We start from the raw sequence: 18,916 nt of genomic DNA on the forward strand, positions 1-18,916 counted from the left end.
TGAATGTCCCAAACACATTTGCAGCCTGAAAGGGGCATTAAGTCGCATCCTAGACCACTGAAATTCCCCAAAATATTTTTGCCACAAAAAATGCATCCTACAACCCTGAAAGATCAGAAAATGTTGGCATCTCAAAAAAAGGCCTTAAAATGCATTTTAGGCCTGCAAAAATGTTGAAAACTTTGAAGGACCAAAAAAGGGGTTTACAGGCATCCTAGACCCCCTAAAGTCCAGAAAATGTTGGTGGGCCAAAATCTGTGTCAGAGAGCTCTGTATGTCCCAAAAACATTTGCAGCCTCAAAGCGGCATTAACCTGCATCCTAGACCACTGAAATTCCCAAAAATATTTTTGGCACGAAAAATGCATCCTACACCCATGAAGCTCAGAATATGTTAGCAGCCCAAAAAAGGCCTTAAAATGCATTTTAGGCCTGCAAAAATGTTGAAAACTTTGGAGGCCCAAAAAAGGGGTTACAGGCATCCTAGACCCCCTAAAGTCCAGAAAATGTTGGTGGCCCAAAAATGGTGTCAGAGAGTCCTGAATGTCCCAAAAACATTTGCAGCCTGAAAGAGGCATTAACCCGCATCCTAGACCACTGAAATTCCCAAAAATATTTTTGGCACGAAAAATGTATTCTACACCCCTGAAAGCTCAGAATATTTTAGCAGCCCAAAAAAGGCCTTAAAATGCATTTTAGGCCTGCAAAAATGTTGAAAACTTTGGAGGCCCAAAAAAGGGGTTTACAGGCATCCTAGACCCCCTAAAGTCCAGAAAATGTTGGTGGGCCAAAATCGGTGTCAGAGAGCTCTGAATGTCCCAAAAAAATTTGCAGCCTGAAAGGGGCATTAAGACGCATCCTAGACCACTGAAATTCCCCAAGATATTTTTGGCATGAAAAAAGCAACCTATACCCCTGAAGCTCAGAATATGTTAGCAGCCCAAAAAAGGCCTTAAAATGCATTTTAGGCCTGCAAAAATGTTGAAAACTTTGGAGGCCCAAAAAAGGGGTTACAGGCATCCTAGACCCCCTAAAGTCCAGAAAATGTTGGTGGCCCAAAAATGGTGTCAGAGAGTCCTGAATGTCCCAAAAACATTTGCAGCCTGAAAGAGGCATTAACCCGCATCCTAGACCACTGAAATTCCCAAAAATATTTTTGGCACGAAAAATGTATTCTACACCCCTGAAAGCTCAGAATATTTTAGCAGCCCAAAAAAGGCCTTAAAATGCATTTTAGGCCTGCAAAAATGTTGACAACTTTGGAGGCCCAAAAAAGGGGTTTACAGGCATCCTAGACCCCCTAAAGTCCAGAAATAGTTGGTGTGCCAAAATCGGTCAGAGAGCTCTGAATGTCCCAAAAACATTTGCAGCCTGAAAGGGGCATTAAGCTGCATCCTAGACCACTGAAATTCCCCAAAATATTTTTGGCATGAAAAATGCAACCTATACCCCTGAAGCTCAGAATATGTTAGCAGCCCAATTAAGGCCTTAAAATGCATTTTAGGCCTGCAAAAATGTTGAAAACTTTGAAGGACCAAAAAAGGGGTTTACAGGCATCCTCGACCCACTAAAGTCCAGAAAATGGTGGTGGCCCAAAAATGGTGTCAGAGAGCCCTGAATGTCCCAAAAACATTTGCAGAGTGAAACGGGCATTAACCGGCATCCTAGACTACTGAAATTCCCAAAAATATTTTTGGCACAAAAAATGCATACTACACCCCTGAAAGTTCTGAAAATGTTAGCAGCCCAAAAAAGGCCTTAAAGTGCATCTTAGGCCTGCAAAAATGTAGAAAACTTTGGAGGTGGAAAAAAGGGGTTTAGAGGCATCCTAGACCACCTAAAGTACAGAAAATGTTGGTGGGCCAAAATCTGTGTCAGAGACCTCTGAATGTCCCAAAACATTTGCAGCCTGAAAGGGGCATTAAGCCGCATCCTAGACCACTGAAATTCCCCAAAATATTTTTGGCACGAAAAATGCATCCTACTCCCTTGAAGCTCAGAATATGTTAGCAGCCCAAAAAAGGCCTTAAAATGCATTTTAGGCCTGCAAAAATGTTGAAAACTTTGAAGGACCAAAAAAGGGGTTTACAGGCATCCTAGACCCCCTAAAGTCCAGAAAATGTTGGTGGCCCAAAAATGGTGTCAGAGAGCCTTGAATGTCCCAAAACCATTTGCAGCCTGAAAGGGGCATTAACCCGCATCCTAGACCACTGAAATGCCCAAAAATATTTTTGGCACAAAAAATGCATACTACACCCCTGAAAGTTCTGAAAATGTTAGCAGCCCAAAAATGCCTTAAAATGCATTTTAGGCCTGCAAAAATGTTGAAAACTTTGAAGGACCAAAAAAGGGGTTTACAGGCATCCTAGACCCCCTAAAGTCCAGAAAATGTTGGTGTCCCAAAATCTATGTCAGAGAGCTCTGAATGTCCCAAAACATTTGCAGCCTGAAAGGGGCATTAAGCCGCATCCTAGACCACTGAAATTCCCCAAAATATTTTTGGCACAAAAAATGCATCCTACACCCCTGAAGCTCAGAATATGATAGCAGCCCAAAAAAGGCCTTAACATGCATTTTAGGCCAGCAAAAATATTGAAAACTTTGAAGGACCAAAAAAGGGGTTTACAGGCATCCTAGACCACCTAAAGTCCAGAAAATGTTGGTGGCCCAAAAATGGTGTCAGAGAGCCCTGAATGTCCCAAAAACATTTGCAGCCTGAAAGGCGCATTAACCCGCATCCTAGACCACTGAAATTCCCAAAAATATTTTTGGCACAAAAAATGCATCCTACACCCCTGAAAGCTCAGAATATGTTAGTAGCCCAAAAAAGGCCTTAAAATGCATTTTAGGCCTGCAAAAATGTTGAAAACTTTGGAGGCCCAAAAAAGGGGTTTACAGGCATCCTAGACCCCCTGAAGTCCAGAAAATGTTGGTGGGCCAAAATCAGTGTCAGAGAGCTCTGAATGTCCCAAAAACATTTGCAGCCTGAAAGGGGCATTAAGCCGCATCCTAGACCACTGAAATTCCCCAAGATATTTTTGGCATGAAAAATGCAGCCTATACCCCTGAAGCTCAGAATATGTTAGCAGCCCAAAAAAGGACTTAACATGCATTTTAGGCCTGCAAAAATATTGAAAACTTTGAAGGACCAAAAAAGGGGTTTACAGGCATCCTAGACCCCCTAAAGTCCAGAAAATGTTGGTGGCCCAAAAATGGTGTCAGAGAGCCCTGAATGTCCCAAAAATATTTGCAGCCTGAAAGGGGCATTAAGCCGCATCCTAGACCACTGAAATTCCCCAAAATATTTTTGGCATGAAAAATGCAACCTATACCCGTGAAGCTCAGAATATGTTAGCAGCCCAATTAAGGCCTTAAAATGCATTTTAGGCCTGCAAAAATGTTGAAAACTTTGAAGGACCAAAAAAGGGGTTTACAGGCATCCTAGACCCACTAAATCCAGAAAATGGTGGTGGCCCAAAAATGGTGTCAGAGAGCCCTGAATGTTCCAAAAACATTTGCAGTGTGAAACGGGCATTAACCGGCATCCTAGACTACTGAAATTCCCAAAAATATTTTTGGCACAAAAAATGCATACTACACCCCTGAAAGTTCTGAAAATTTTAGCAGCCCAAAAAAGGCCTTAAAGTGCATCTTAGGCCTGCAAAAATGTAGAAAACTTTGGAGGTGGAAAAAAGGGATTTAGAGGCATCCTAGACCCCCTAAAGTCCAGAAAATGTTGGTGGACCAAAATCTGTGTCAGAGAGCTCTGAATGTCCCAAACAGATTTGCAGCCTGAAAGGGGCATTAAGTCGCATCCTAGACCACTGAAATTCCCCAAAATATTTTTGGCACAAAAAATGCATCCTAGAACCCTGAAAGATCAGAAAATGTTGGCAGCTCAAAAAAAGGACTTAAAATGCTTCTTAGGCCTGCACAAATGTTGAAAACTTTGGAGGCCGAAAAAAGGGGTTTACAGGCATCCTAGACCCCCGAAAGTCCAGAAGATGTTGGTGGGCCAAAATCGGTGTCAGAGAGCTCTGAATGTCCCAAAAACATTTGCAGCCTGAAAGTGGCACTAACCCACATCCCAGACCACTGAAATTCCCAAAAATATTTTTGGCACAAAAAATGCATCCTACAACCCTGAAAGATCAGAAAATGTTGGCATCTGAATAAAAGGACTTAAAATGCATCTTAAGCCTACAAAAATGTTGAAAACTTTGAAGGTCCAAAAAAGGGGTTTACAGGCATCCTAGACCCCCTTAAGTCCAGAAAATGTTGGTGGGCCAAAATCTGTGTCAGAGAGCCCTGAATGTCCCAAAAACATTTGCAGAGTGAAACGGGCATTAACCCGCATCCTAGACCTCTGACATTTCCAAAAATATTTTTGGCACAAAAAATGAATACTACACCCATGAAGCTCAGAATATGTTAGCAGCCCAAAAAAGGCCTTAAAGTGCATCTTAGGCCTGCAAAAATGTAGAAAACTTTGGAGGTGGAAAAAAGGGGTTTAGGGGCATCCTAGACCCCCTAAAGTCCAGAAAATGGTTGTGGCCCAGAAAATGGTGTCAGAGAGCCCTGAATGTCCCAAAAATATTTGCAGCCTCAAAGGGGCATTAACCCGCATCCTAGACCACTGAAATTCCCAAAAATATTTTTGGCACGAAAAATGCATCCTACAACCCTGAAAGATCAGAAAATGTTGGCATCTCAAAAAAAAGGCCTTAAAATGCATTTTAGGCCTGCAAAAATGTTGAAAACTTTGAAGGACCAAAAAAGGGGTTTACAGGCATCCTAGACCACCTAAAGTCCAGAAAATGGTTGTGGCCCAAAAATGGTGTCAGAGAGCCCTGAATGTCCCAAAAACATTTGCAGCCTGAAAGGGGCATTAACCCGCATCCTAGACCACTGAAATTCCCAAAAATATTTCTGGCACAAAAAATGCATACTACACCCCTGAAAGTTCTGAAAATGTTAGCAGCCCAAAAATGCCTTAAAATGGATTTTAGGCCTGCAAAAATGTTGAAAACTTTGGAGGCCGAAAAAAGGGGTTTAGAGGCATCCTAGACCCCCTAAAGTCCAGAAAATGTTGGTGGGCCAAAATCTGTGTCAGAGAGCTCTGAATGTCCCAAAAACATTTGCAGCCTGAAAGTGGCACTAACCCACATCCCAGACCACTGAAATTCCCAAAAATATTTTTGGCACAAAAAATGCATCCTACAACCCTGAAAGATCAGAAAATGTTGGCATCTGAAAAAAAGGACTTAAAATGCATCTTAAGCCTACAAAAATGTTGAAAACTTTGAAGGTCCAAAAAAGGGGTTTACAGGCATCCTAGACCCCCTTAAGTCCAGAAAATGTTGGTGGGCCAAAATCTGTGTCAGAGAGCCCTGAATGTCCCAAAAACATTTGCAGAGTGAAACGGGCATTAACCCGCATCCTAGACCTCTGACATTTCCAAAAATATTTTTGGCACAAAAAAATGAATACTACACCCATGAAGCTCAGAATATGTTAGCAGCCCAAAAAAGGCCTTAAAGTGCATCTTAGGCCTGCAAAAATGTAGAAAACTTTGGAGGTGGAAAAAAGGGGTTTAGGGGCATCCTAGACCCCCTAAAGTCCAGAAAATGGTTGTGGCCCAGAAAATGGTGTCAGAGAGCCCTGAATGTCCCAAAAATATTTGCAGCCTCAAAGGGGCATTAACCCGCATCCTAGACCACTGAAATTCCCAAAAATATTTTTGGCACAAAAAATGCATACTACACCCCTGAAAGTTCTGAAAATGTTAGCAGCCCAAAAATGCCTTAAAATGGATTTTAGGCCTGCAAAAATGTTGAAAACTTTGGAGGCCGAAAAAAGGGGTTTAGAGGCATCCTAGACCCCCTAAAGTCCAGAAAATGTTGGTGGGCCAAAATCTGTGTCAGAGAGCTCTGAATGTCCCAAAAACATTTGCAGCCTCAAAGCGGCATTAACCCGCATCCTAGACCACTGAAATTCCCAAAAATATTTTTGGCACGAAAAATGCATCCTACACCCATGAAGCTCAGAATATGTTAGCAGCCCAAAAAAGGCCTTAAAATGCATTTTAGGCCTGCAAACATGTTGAAAACTTTGACGGACCAAAAAAGGGGTTTACAGGCATCCTAGACCCCCTAAAGTCCAGAAAATGTTGGTGGCCCAAAAATGGTGTCAGAGAGCCCTGAATGTCCCAAAAACATTTGCAGAGTGAAACGGGCATTAACACGCATCCTAGACCACTGAAATTCCCAAAAATATTTTTGCCACAAAAAATGCATCCTACAACCCTGAAAGATCAGAAAATGTTGGCAGCTCAAAAAAAGGACTTAAAATGCTTCTTAGGCCTGCACAAATGTTGAACACTTTGGAGGCCGAAAAAAGGGGTTTACAGGCATCCTAGACCCCCTAAAGTCCAGAAAATGTTGGTGGGCCAAAATCGGTGTCAGAGAGCTCTGAATGTCCCAAAAACATTTGCAGCCTGAAAGTGGCACTAACCCACATCCCAGACCACTGAAATTCCTAAAAATATTTTTGGCACAAAAAATGCATCCTACAACCCTGAAAGATCAGAAAATGTTGGCATCTAAAAAAAAAAGACTTAAAATGCATCTTAAGCCTACAAAAATGTTGAAAACTTTGAAGGTCCAAAAAAGGGGTTTACAGGCATCCTAGACCCCCTTAAGTCCAGAAAATGTTGGTGGGCCAAAATCTGTGTCAGGGAGCTCTGAATGCCCCAAAAACATTTGCAGAGTGAAACAGGCATTAACCCGCATCCTAGACCACTGAAATTCCCCAAAATATTTTTGGCACAAAAAATGCATCCTACAACCCTGAAAGATCAGAAAATGTTGGCAGCTCAAAAAAAGGACTTAAAATGCTTCTTAGGCCTGCACAAATGTTGAAAACTTTGGAGGCCGAAAAAAGGGGTTTACAGGCATCCTAGACCCCCGAAAGTCCAGAAAATGTTGGTGGGCCAAAATCTGTGTCAGAGAGCTCTGAATGTCCCAAAAACATTTGCAGAGTGAAACGGGCATTAACCCGCATCCTAGACCTCTGACATTCCCAAAAATATTTTTGGCACAAAAAATGAATACTACACCCATGAAGCTCAGAATATGTTAGCAGCCCAAAAAAGGCCTTAAAGTGCATCTTAGGCCTGCAAAAATGTAGAAAACTTTGAAGGACCAAAAAAGGGGTTTACAGGCATCCTAGACCCCCTAAAGTCCAGAAAATGTTGGTGGCCCAAAAATGGTGTCAGAGAGCCCTGAATGTCCCAAAAACATTTGCAGAGTGAAACGGGCATTAACACGCATCCTAGACGACTGAAATCCCCAAAAATATTTTTGGCACAAAAAATGCATACTACACCCCTGAAAGTTCTGAAAATGTTAGCAGCCCAAAAATGCCTTAAAATGCATTTTAGGCCTGCAAAAATGTTGAAAACTTTGAAGGACCAAAAAAGGGGTTTACAGGCATCCTAGACCCCCTAAAGTCCAGAAAATGTTGGTGGGCCAAAATCTGTGTCAGAGAGCTCTGAATGTCCCAAAACATTTGAAGCCTGAAAGGGGCATTAACCCGCATCCTAGACCACTGAAACTCCCAAAAATATTTTTGGCACGAAAAATGCAACCTATACCCTTGAAGCTCAGAATATGTTAGCAGCCCAAAAAAGGCCTTAAAATGCATTTTATGCCTGCAAAAATGTTGAAAACTTTGGAGGCCCAAAAAAGGGGTTTACAGGCATCCTAGACCCCCTAAAGTCCAGAAAATGTTTGTGGCCCAAAAACAGTGTCAGAGAGCTCTGAATGTCCCAAAAACATGTGCAGCCTGAAAGTGGCACTAACCCACATCCCAGACCACTGAAATTCCTAAAAATATTTTTGGCACAAAAAATGCATCCTACAACCCTGAAAGATCAGAAAATGTTGGCATCTCAAAAAAAGGCCTTAAAATGCATTTTAGGCCTGCAAAAATGTTGAAAACTTTGAAGGACCAAAAAAGGGGTTTACAGGCATCCTAGACCCCCTAAAGTCCAGAAAATGTTGGTGGCCCAAAAATGGTGTCAGAGAGCCCTGAATGTCCCAAAAACATTTGCAGAGTGAAACGGGCATTAAGCCGCATCCTAGACCACTGAAATTCCCAAAAATATTTTTGGCACAAAAAATGCATACTACCCCCCTGAAAGTTCTGAAAATGTTAGCAGCCCAAAAATGCCTTAAAGTGCATCTTAGGCTTGCAAAAATGTTGAAAACTTTGGAGGTAGAAAAAAGGGGTTTAGAGGCATCCTAGACCCCCTAAAGTCCAGAAAATGTTGGTGGGCCAAAATCGGTCAGAGAGCTCTGAATGTCCCAAAAACATTTGCAGCCTGAAAGGGGCATTAAGTCGCATCCTAGACCCCTGAAATTCCCCAAAATATTTTTGCCACAAAAAATGCATCCTACAACCCTGAAAGATCAGAAAATGTTGGCATCTCAAAAAAAGGCCTTAAAATGCATTTTAGGCCTGCAAAAATGTTGAAAACTTTGAAGGACCAAAAAAGGGGTTTACAGGCATCCTAGACCCCCTAAAGTCCAGAAAATGGTTGTGGCCCAAAAATGGTGTCAGAGAGCCCTGAATGTCCCAAAAACATTTGCAGCCTGAAAGGGGCATTAACCCGCATCCTAGACCACTGAAATTCCCAAAAATATTTTTGGCACAAAAAATGCATACTACACCCCTGAAAGTTCTGAAAATGTTAGCAGCCCAAAAATGCCTTAAAATGCATTTTAGGCCTGCAAAAATGTTGAAAACTTTGGAGGCCGAAAAAAGGGGTTTAGAGGCATCCTAGACCCCCTAAAGTCCAGAAAATGTTGGTGGGCCAAAATCTGTGTCAGAGAGCTCTGAATGTCCCCAAAACATTTGCAGCCTCAAAGCGGCATTAACCCGCATCCTAGACCACTGAAATTCCCAAAAATATTTTTGGCACGAAAAATGCATCCTACACCCATGAAGCTCAGAATATGTTAGCAGCCCAAAAAAGGCCTTCAAATGCATTTTAGGCCTGCAAAAATGTTGAAAACTTTGGAGGCCCAAAAAAGGGGTTTACAGGCATCCTAGACCCCCTAAAGTCCAGAAAATGTTGGTGGGCCAAAATCGGTCAGAGAGCTCTGAATGTCCCAAAAACATTTGCAGCCTTGAAAGGGGCATTAAGCCGCATCCTAGACCACTGAAATTCCCCAAAATATTTTTGGCATGAAAAATGCAACCTATACCCCTGAAGCTCAGAATATGATAGCAGCCCAATTAAGTCCTTAAAATGCATTTTAGGCCTGCAAAAATGTTGAAAACTTTGAAGGACCAAAAAAGGGGTTTACAGGCATCCTAGACCCACTAAAGTCCAGAAAATGGTGGTGGCCCAAAAATGGTGTCAGAGAGCCCTGAATGTTCCAAAAACATTTGCAGTGTGAAACGGGCATTAACCAGCATCCTAGACTACTGAAATGCCCAAAAATATTTTTGGCACAAAAAATGCATACTACACCCCTGAAAGTTCTGAAAATGTTAGCAGCCCAAAAATACCTTAAAATGCATTTTAGGCCTGCAAAAATGTTGAAAACTTTGAAGGACCAAAAAAGGGGTTTACAGGCATCCTAGACCCCCCAAAGTCCAGAAAATGTTGGTGGGCCAAAATCTGTGTCAGAGAGCTCTGAATGTCCCAAAAACATGTGCAGCCTGAAAGGGGTATTAACCCGCATCCTAGACCACTGAAATTTCCAAAAAATATTTTTTGCACGAAAAATGCATCCTACACCCCTGAAGCTCAGAATATGTTAGCAGCCCAAGAAAGGCCTTAACATGCATTTTAGGCCTGCAAAAATATTGAAAACTTTGAAGGACCAAAAAAGGGGTTTACAGGCATCCTAGACCCCCTAAAGTCCAGAAAATGTTCGTGGCCCAAAAATGGTGTCAGAGAGCCCTGAATGTCCCAAAAATATTTGCAGCCTGAAAGGGGCATTAACCCGCATCTTAGACCACTGAAATTCTCAAAAATATTTTTGGCACGAAAAATGCATCCTACACCCCTGAAAGCTCAGAATATGTTAGCAGCCCAAAAAAGGCCTTCAAATGCATTTTAGGCCTGCAAAAATGTTGAAAACTTTGGAGGCCCAAAAAAGGGGTTTACAGGCATCCTAGACCCCCTAAAGTCCAGAAAATGTTGGTGGGCCAAAATCGGTCAGAGAGCTCTGAATGTCCCAAAAACATTTGCAGCTTGAAAGGGGCATTAAGCCGCATCCTAGACCACTGAAATTCCCCAAAATATTTTTGGCATGAAAAATGCAACCTATACCCCTGAAGCTCAGAATATGTTAGCAGCCCAATTAAGGCCTTAAAATGCATTTTAGGCCTGCAAAAATGTTGAAAACTTTGAAGGACCAAAAAAGGGGTTTACAGGCATCCTCGACCCACTAAAGTCCAGAAAATGGTGGTGGCCCAAAAATGGTGTCAGAGAGCCCTGAATGTCCCAAAAACATTTGCAGAGTGAAACGGGCATTAACCGGCATCCTAGACTACTGAAATTCCCAAAAATATTTTTGGCACAAAAAATGCATACTACACCCCTGAAAGTTCTGAAAATGTTAGCAGCCCAAAAAAGGCCTTAAAGTGCATCTTAGGCCTGCAAAAATGTAGAAAACTATGGAGGTGGAAAAAAGGGGTTTAGAGGCATCCTAGACCCCCTAAAGTCCAGAAAATGTTGGTGGGCCAAAATCTGTGTCAGAGAGCTCTGAATGTCCCAAAACATTTGCAGCCTGAAAGGGGCATTAAGCCGCATCCTAGACCACTGAAATTCCCCAAAATATTTTTGGCACGAAAAATGCATCCTACACCCATGAAGCTCAGAATATGTTAGCGGCCCAAAAAAGGCCTTAAAATGCATTTTAGGCCTGCAAAAATGTTGAAAACTTTGAAGGACCAAAAAAGGGGTTTACAGGCATCCTAGACCCCCTAAAGTCCAGAAAATGTTGGTGGCCCAAAAATGGTGTCAGGGAGCCTTGGATGTCTCAAAAACATTTGCAGCCTGAAAGGGGCATTAACCCGCATCCTAGACCACTGAAATGCCCAAAAATATTTTTGGCACAAAAAATGCATACTACACCCCTGAAAGTTCTGAAAATGTTAGCAGCCCAAAAATGCCCTAAAATGCATTTTAGGCCTGCAAAAATGTTGAAAACTTTGAAGGACCAAAAAAGGGGTTTACAGGCATCCTAGACCCCCTAAAGTCCAGAAAATGTTGGTGGGCCAAAATCTATGTCAGAGAGCTCTGAATGTCCCAAAAACATTTGCAGCCTGAAAGGGGCATTAAGCCGCATCCTAGACCACTGAAATTCCCCAAGATATTTTTGGCATGAAAAATGCAACCTATACCACTGAAGCTCAGAATATGTTAGCAGCCCAAAAAAGGCCTTAAAATGCATTTTAGGCCTGCAAAAATGTTGAAAACTTTGGAGGCCCAAAAAAGGGGTTTACAGGCATCCTAGACCCCCTAAAGTCCAGAAAATGATTGTGGCTCAAAAATGGTGTCAGAGAGCCCTAAATTCCCAAAAATATTTACAGCCTGAAAGGGACATTAACCCGCATCCTAGACCACTGAAATTTCCAAAAATATTTTTTGCACGAAAAATGATCCTACACCCCTGAAGCTCAGAATATGTTAGCAGCCCAAAAAAGGCCTTAACATGCATTTTAGGCCTGCAAAAATATTGAAATCTTTGAAGGACCAAAAAAGGGGTTTACAGGCATCCTAGACCCCCTAAAGTCCAGAAAATGATTGTGGCTCAAAAATGGTGTCAGAGAGCCCTAAATTCCCAAAAATATTTGCAGCCTGAAAGGGGCATTAACCCGCATCCTAGACCACTGAAATTTCCAAAAATATTTTTTGCACGAAAAATGATCCTACACCCCTGAAGCTCAGAATATGTTAGCAGCCCAAAAAAGGCCTTAACATGCATTTTAGGCCTGCAAAAATGTAGAAAACTTTGAAGTACCAAAAAAGGGGTTTACAGGCATCCTAGACCCCCTAAAGTCCAGAAAATGTTGGTGGCCCAAAAATGGTGTCAGAGAGCCCTGAATGTCCCAAAAATATTTGCAGCCTGAAAGGGGCATTAACCCACATCCTAGACCACTGAAATTCCCAAAAATATTTTTGGCACGAAAAATGCATCCTACACCCCTGAAAGCTCAGAATATGTTAGCAGCCCAAAAAAGGCCTTCAAATGCATTTTAGGCCTGCAAAAATGTTGAAAACTTTGGAGGCCCAAAAAAGGGGTTTACAGGCATCCTAGACCCCCTAAAATCCAGAAAATGTTGGTGGGCCAAAATCGGTCAGAGAGCTCTGAATGTCCCAAAAACATTTGCAGCCTGAAAGGGGCATTAAGCCGCATCCTAGACCACTGAAATTCCCAAAAATATTTTTGGCACGAAAAATGCATCCTACACCCCTGAAAGCTCAGAATATGTTAGCAGCCCAAAAAAGGCCTTAACATGCATTTTAGGCCTGCAAAAATATTGAAAACTTTGTAAACCCCTTTTTTGGTCCTTCAGGCATCCTAGACCCCCTAAAGTCCAGAAAAAGTTGGTGGCCCAAAAATGGTGTCAGAGAGCCCTGAATGTCCCAAAAACATTTGCAGCCTGAAAGGGGCATTAACCTGCATCCTAGACCACTGAAATTTCCAAAAATATTTTTTGCACGAAAAATGCATCCTACACCCCTAAGGCTCAGAATATGTTAGCAGCCCAAAAAAGGCCTTAAAATGCATTTTAAGCCTGCAAAAATGTTGAAAACTTTGGAGGCCCAAAAAAGGGGTTTACAGGCATCCTAGACCCCCTAAAGTCCAGAAAATGTTGGTGGGCCAAAATCTGTGTCAGAGAGCTCTGAATGTCCCAAAAACATTTGCAGCCTGAAAGGGGCATTAAGCCGCATCCTAGACCACTGAAATTTACCAAAATATTTTTGGCATGAAAAATTCAACCTATACCCCTGAAGCTCAGAATATGTTAGCAGCCCAAAAAAGGCCTTAAAATGCATTTTAGGCCTGCAAAAATGTTGAAAACTTTGGAGACCCAAAAAAGGGGTTACAGGCATCCTAGACACCCTAAAGTCCAGAAAATGATTGTCGCTCAAAAGTGGTGTCAGAGAGCCCTGAATTCCCAAAAACATGTGCAGCCTGAAAGGGGCATTATCCAGCATCCTAGACCACTGAAATTCCCAAAAATATTTTTTGCACGAAAAATGCATCCTACACCCCTAAGGCTCAGAATATGTTAGCAGCCCAAAAAAGGCCTTAAAATGCATTTTAAGCCTGCAAAAATGTTGAAAACTTTGGAGGCCCAAAAAAGGGGTTTACAGGCATCCTAGACCCCTTAAGTCCAGAAAATGTTGGTGGGCGAAAATCTGTGTCAGAGAGCTCTGAATGCCCCAAAAACATTTGCAGAGTGAAACAGGCATTAACCCGCATCCTAGACCACTGAAATTCCCAAAAATATTTTTGGCATGAAAAATGCATCCTACACCCCTGAAAGCTCAGAATATGTTAGCAGCCCAAAAAAGGCCTTAAAATGAATTTTTGCAAAAATGTTGAAAACTTTGAAGGACCAAAAAAGGGCTTTACAGGCATCCTAGACCCCCTAAGGTCCAGAAAATGTTGGTGACCCAAAAATGGTGTCAGAGAGTCCTGAATGTCCCAAAAACATTTGCAGCCTGAAAGGGGCATTAACCCGCATCCTAGACCACTGAAATTCCCAAAAATATTTTTGGCAGGAAAAATTCATCCTACACCCCTGAAAGTTCTGAAAATGTTAGCAGCCCAAAAAAGGCCTTAACATGCATTTTAGGCCTGCAAAAATGTTGAAAACTTTGAAGGCCCAAAAAAGGGGTTACAGGCATCCTAGACCCCCTAAAGTCCAGAAAATGTTGGTGGGCCAAAATCTGTGTCAGAGAGCTCTGAATGTCCCAAAAACATGTGCAGCCTGAAAGGGGCATTAACACGCATCCTAGACCACTGAAATTTCCAAAAAATATTTTTTGCACGAAAAATGCATCCTACACCCCTGAAGCTCAGAATATGTTAGCAGCCCAAAAAAGGCCTTAACATGCATTTTAGGCCTGCAAAAATATTGAAAACTTCGAAGGACCAAAAAAGGGGTTTACAGGCATCATAGACCCCCTAAAGTCCAGAAAATGTTGGTGGCCCAAAAATGGTGTCAGAGAGCCCTGAATGTCCCAAAAATATTTGCAGCCTGAAAGGGGCATTAACCCGCATCCTAGACCACTGAAATTCCCAAAAATATTTTTGGCACGAAAAATGCATCCTACACCCCTGAAAGCTCAGAATATGTTAGCAGCCCAAAAAAGGTCTTCAAATGCATTTTAGGCCTGCAAAAATGTTGAAAACTTTGGAGGCCCAAAAAAGGGGTTTACAGGCATCCTAGACCCCCTAAAGTCCAGAAAATGTTGGTGGGCCAAAATCGGTCAGAGAGCTCTGAATGTCCCAAAAACATTTGCAGCCTGAACGGGGCATTAAGCCGCATCCTAGACCACTGAAATTCCCCAAAATATTTTTGGCATGAAAAATGCAACCTATACCCCTGAAGCTCAGAATATGTTAGCAGCCCAATTAAGGCCTTAAAATGCATTTTAGGCCTGCAAAAATGTTGAAAACTTTGAAGGACCAAAAAAGGGGTTTACAGGCATCCTAGACCCCCTAACGTCCAGAAAATATTGGTGGCCCAAAAATGGTGTCAGAGAGTCCTGAATGTCCCAAAAACATTTGCAGCCTGAAAGGGGCATTAACCCGCATCCTAGACCACTGAAATTCCCAAAAATATTTTTTGCACAAAAAATGCATACTACACCCCTGAAAGTTCTGAAAATGTTAGCAGCCCAAAAAAGGCCTTAACATGCATTTTAGGCCTGCAAAAATGTTGAAAACTTTGAAGGACCAAAAAAGGGGTTTAGAGGCATCCTAGACCCCCTAAAGTCCAGAAAATGTTGGTGGGCCAAAATCTGTGTCAGAGAGCTCGGAATGTCCCAAAAACATGTGCAGCCTGAAAGGGGCATTAACCCGCATCCTAGACCACTGAAATTTCCAAAAAATATTTTTTGCACGAAAAATGCATCCTACACCCCTGAAGCTCAGAATATGTTAGCAGCCCAAGAAAGGCCTTAACATGCATTTTAGGCCTGCAAAAATATTGAAAACTTTGAAGGACCAAAAAAGGGGTTTACAGGCATCCTAGACCCCCTAAAGTCCAGAAAATGTTGGTGGGCCAAAAATGGTGTCAGAGAGCCTTGAATGTCCCAAAAACATTTGCAGCCTGAAAGGGGCATTAACCCGCATCCTAGACCACTGAAATGCCCAAAAATATTTTTGGCACAAAAAATGCATACTACACCCCTGAAAGTTCTGAAAATGTTAGCAGCCCAAAAATGCCTTAAAATGCATTTTAGGCCTGCAAAAATGTTGAAAACTTTGAAGGACCAAAAAAGGGGTTTACAGGCATCCTAGACCCCCTAAATTCCAGAAAATGTTGGTGGGGCCAAAAATGGTGTCAGAGAGCCTTGAATGTCCCAAAAACATTTGCAGCCTGAAAGGGGCATTAACCCGCATTCTAGACCACTGAAATGCCCAAAAATATTTTTGGCACAAAAAATGAATACTACACCCATGAAGCTCAGAATATGTTAGCAGCCCAAAAAAGGCATTAAAATGCATTTTAGGCCTGCAAACATGTTGAAAACTTTGGAGGCCGAAAAAAGGGGTTTAGAGGCATCCTAGACCCCCTAAAGTCCAGAAAATGTTGGTGGGCCAAAATCTGTGTCAGAGAGCTCTGAATGTCCCCAAAACATTTGCAGCCTCAAAGCGGCATTAACCCGCATCCTAGACCACTGAAATTCCCAAAAATATTTTTGGCACGAAAAATGCATCCTACACCCATGAAGCTCAGAATATGTTAGCAGCCCAAAAAAGGCCTTCAAATGCATTTTAGGCCTGCAAACATGTTGAAAACTTTGGAGGCCGAAAAAAGGGGTTTAGAGGCATCCTAGACCCCCTAAAGTCCAGAAAATGTTGGTGGGCCAAAATCGGTCAGAGAGCTCTGAATGTCCCAAAAACATTTGCAGCCTGAAAGGGGCATTAAGTCGCATCCTAGACCCCTGAAATTCCCCAAAATATTTTTGCCACAAAAAATGCATCCTACAACCCTGAAAGATCAGAAAATGTTGGCATCTCAAAAAAAGGCCTTAAAATGCATTTTAGGCCTGCAAAAATGTTGAAAACTTTGAAGGACCAAAAAAGGGGTTTACAGGCATCCTAGACCCCCTAAAGTCCAGAAAATGGTTGTGGCCCAAAAATGGTGTCAGAGAGCCCTGAATGTCCCAAAAACATTTGCAGCCTGAAAGGGGCATTAACCCGCATCCTAGACCACTGAAATTCCCAAAAATATTTTTGGCACAAAAAATGCATACTACACCCCTGAAAGTTCTGAAAATGTTAGCAGCCCAAAAATGCCTTAAAATGCATTTTAGGCCTGCAAAAATGTTGAAAACTTTGGAGGCCGAAAAAAGGGGTTTAGAGGCATCCTAGACCCCCTAAAGTCCAGAAAATGTTGGTGGGCCAAAATCTGTGTCAGAGAGCTCTGAATGTCCCCAAAACATTTGCAGCCTCAAAGCGGCATTAACCCGCATCCTAGACCACTGAAATTCCCAAAAATATTTTTGGCACGAAAAATGCATCCTACACCCATGAAGCTCAGAATATGTTAGCAGCCCAAAAAAGGCCTTCAAATGCATTTTAGGCCTGCAAAAATGTTGAAAACTTTGGAGGCCCAAAAAAGGGGTTTACAGGCATCCTAGACCCCCTAAAGTCCAGAAAATGTTGGTGGGCCAAAATCGGTCAGAGAGCTCTGAATGTCCCAAAAACATTTGCAGCCTGAAAGGGGCATTAAGCCGCATCCTAGACCACTGAAATTCCCCAAAATATTTTTGGCATGAAAAATGCAACCTATACCCCTGAAGCTCAGAATATGATAGCAGCCCAATTAAGGCCTTAAAATGCATTTTAGGCCTGCAAAAATGTTGAAAACTTTGAAGGACCAAAAAAGGGGTTTACAGGCATCCTAGACCCACTAAAGTCCAGAAAATGGTGGTGGCCCAAAAATGGTGTCAGAGAGCCCTGAATGTTCCAAAAACATTTGCAGTGTGAAACGGGCATTAACCAGCATCCTAGACTACTGAAATGCCCAAAAATATTTTTGGCACAAAAAATGCATACTACACCCCTGAAAGTTCTGAAAATGTTAGCAGCCCAAAAATACCTTAAAATGCATTTTAGGCCTGCAAAAATGTTGAAAACTTTGAAGGACCAAAAAAGGGGTTTACAGGCATCCTAGACCCCCCAAAGTCCAGAAAATGTTGGTGGGCCAAAATCTGTGTCAGAGAGCTCTGAATGTCCCAAAAACATGTGCAGCCTGAAAGGGGTATTAACCCGCATCCTAGACCACTGAAATTTCCAAAAAATATTTTTTGCACGAAAAATGCATCCTACACCCCTGAAGCTCAGAATATGTTAGCAGCCCAAGAAAGGCCTTAACATGCATTTTAGGCCTGCAAAAATATTGAAAACTTTGAAGGACCAAAAAAGGGGTTTACAGGCATCCTAGACCCCCTAAAGTCCAGAAAATGTTCGTGGCCCAAAAATGGTGTCAGAGAGCCCTGAATGTCCCAAAAATATTTGCAGCCTGAAAGGGGCATTAACCCGCATCTTAGACCACTGAAATTCTCAAAAATATTTTTGGCACGAAAAATGCATCCTACACCCCTGAAAGCTCAGAATATGTTAGCAGCCCAAAAAAGGCCTTCAAATGCATTTTAGGCCTGCAAAAATGTTGAAAACTTTGGAGGCCCAAAAAAGGGGTTTACAGGCATCCTAGACCCCCTAAAGTCCAGAAAATGTTGGTGGGCCAATATCGGTCAGAGAGCTCTGAATGTCCCAAAAACATTTGCAGCCTGAAAGGGGCATTAAGCCGCATCCTAGACCACTGAAATTCCCCAAAATATTTTTGGCACGATAAATGCATCCTACACCCATGAAGCTCAGAATATGTTAGCAGCCCAAAAAAGGCCTTAAAATGCATTTTAGGCCTGTAAAAATGTTGAAAACTTTGAAGGACCAAAAAAGGGGTTACAGGCATCCTAGACCCCCTAAAGTCCAGAAAATGTTGGTGGCCCAAAAATGGTGTCAGAGAGCCTTGAATGTCCCAAAAACATTTGCAGCCTGAAAGGGGAATTAACCCACATCCTAGACCACTGAAATGCCCAAAAATATTTTTGGCACAAAAAATGCATACTACACCCCTGAAAGTTCTGAAAATGTTAGCAGCCCAACAATGCCTTAAAATGCATTTTAGGCCTGCAAAAATGTTGAAAACTTTGAAGGACCAAAAAAGGGGTTTACAGGCATCCTAGACCCCCTAAATTCCAGAAAATGTTGGTGGGGCCAAAAATGGTGTCAGAGAGCCTTGAATGTCCCAAAAACATTTGCAGAGTGAAACGGGCATTAACCCGCATCCTAGACCTCTGACATTTCCAAAAATATTTTTGGCACAAAAAATGAATACTACACCCATGAAGCTCAGAATACGTTAGCAGCCCAAAAAAGGCATTAAAATGCATTTTAGGCCTGCAAACATGTTGAAAACTTTGAAGGACCAAAAAAGGGGTTTACAGGCATCCTAGACCCCCTAAAGTCCAGAAAATGTTGGTGGGCCAAAATCTGTGTCAGAGAGCTCTGAATGTCCCAAACACATTTGCAGCCTGAAAGGGGCATTAAGTCGCATCCTAGACCACTGAAATTCCCCAAAATATT

This window comes from Ambystoma mexicanum, chromosome 7p (assembly GCF_040938575.1).
Source record: "Ambystoma mexicanum isolate Mex_15411 chromosome 7p, UKY_AmexF1_1, whole genome shotgun sequence".
In the NCBI taxonomy this organism is placed as follows: Eukaryota; Metazoa; Chordata; class Amphibia; order Caudata; family Ambystomatidae; genus Ambystoma; species Ambystoma mexicanum.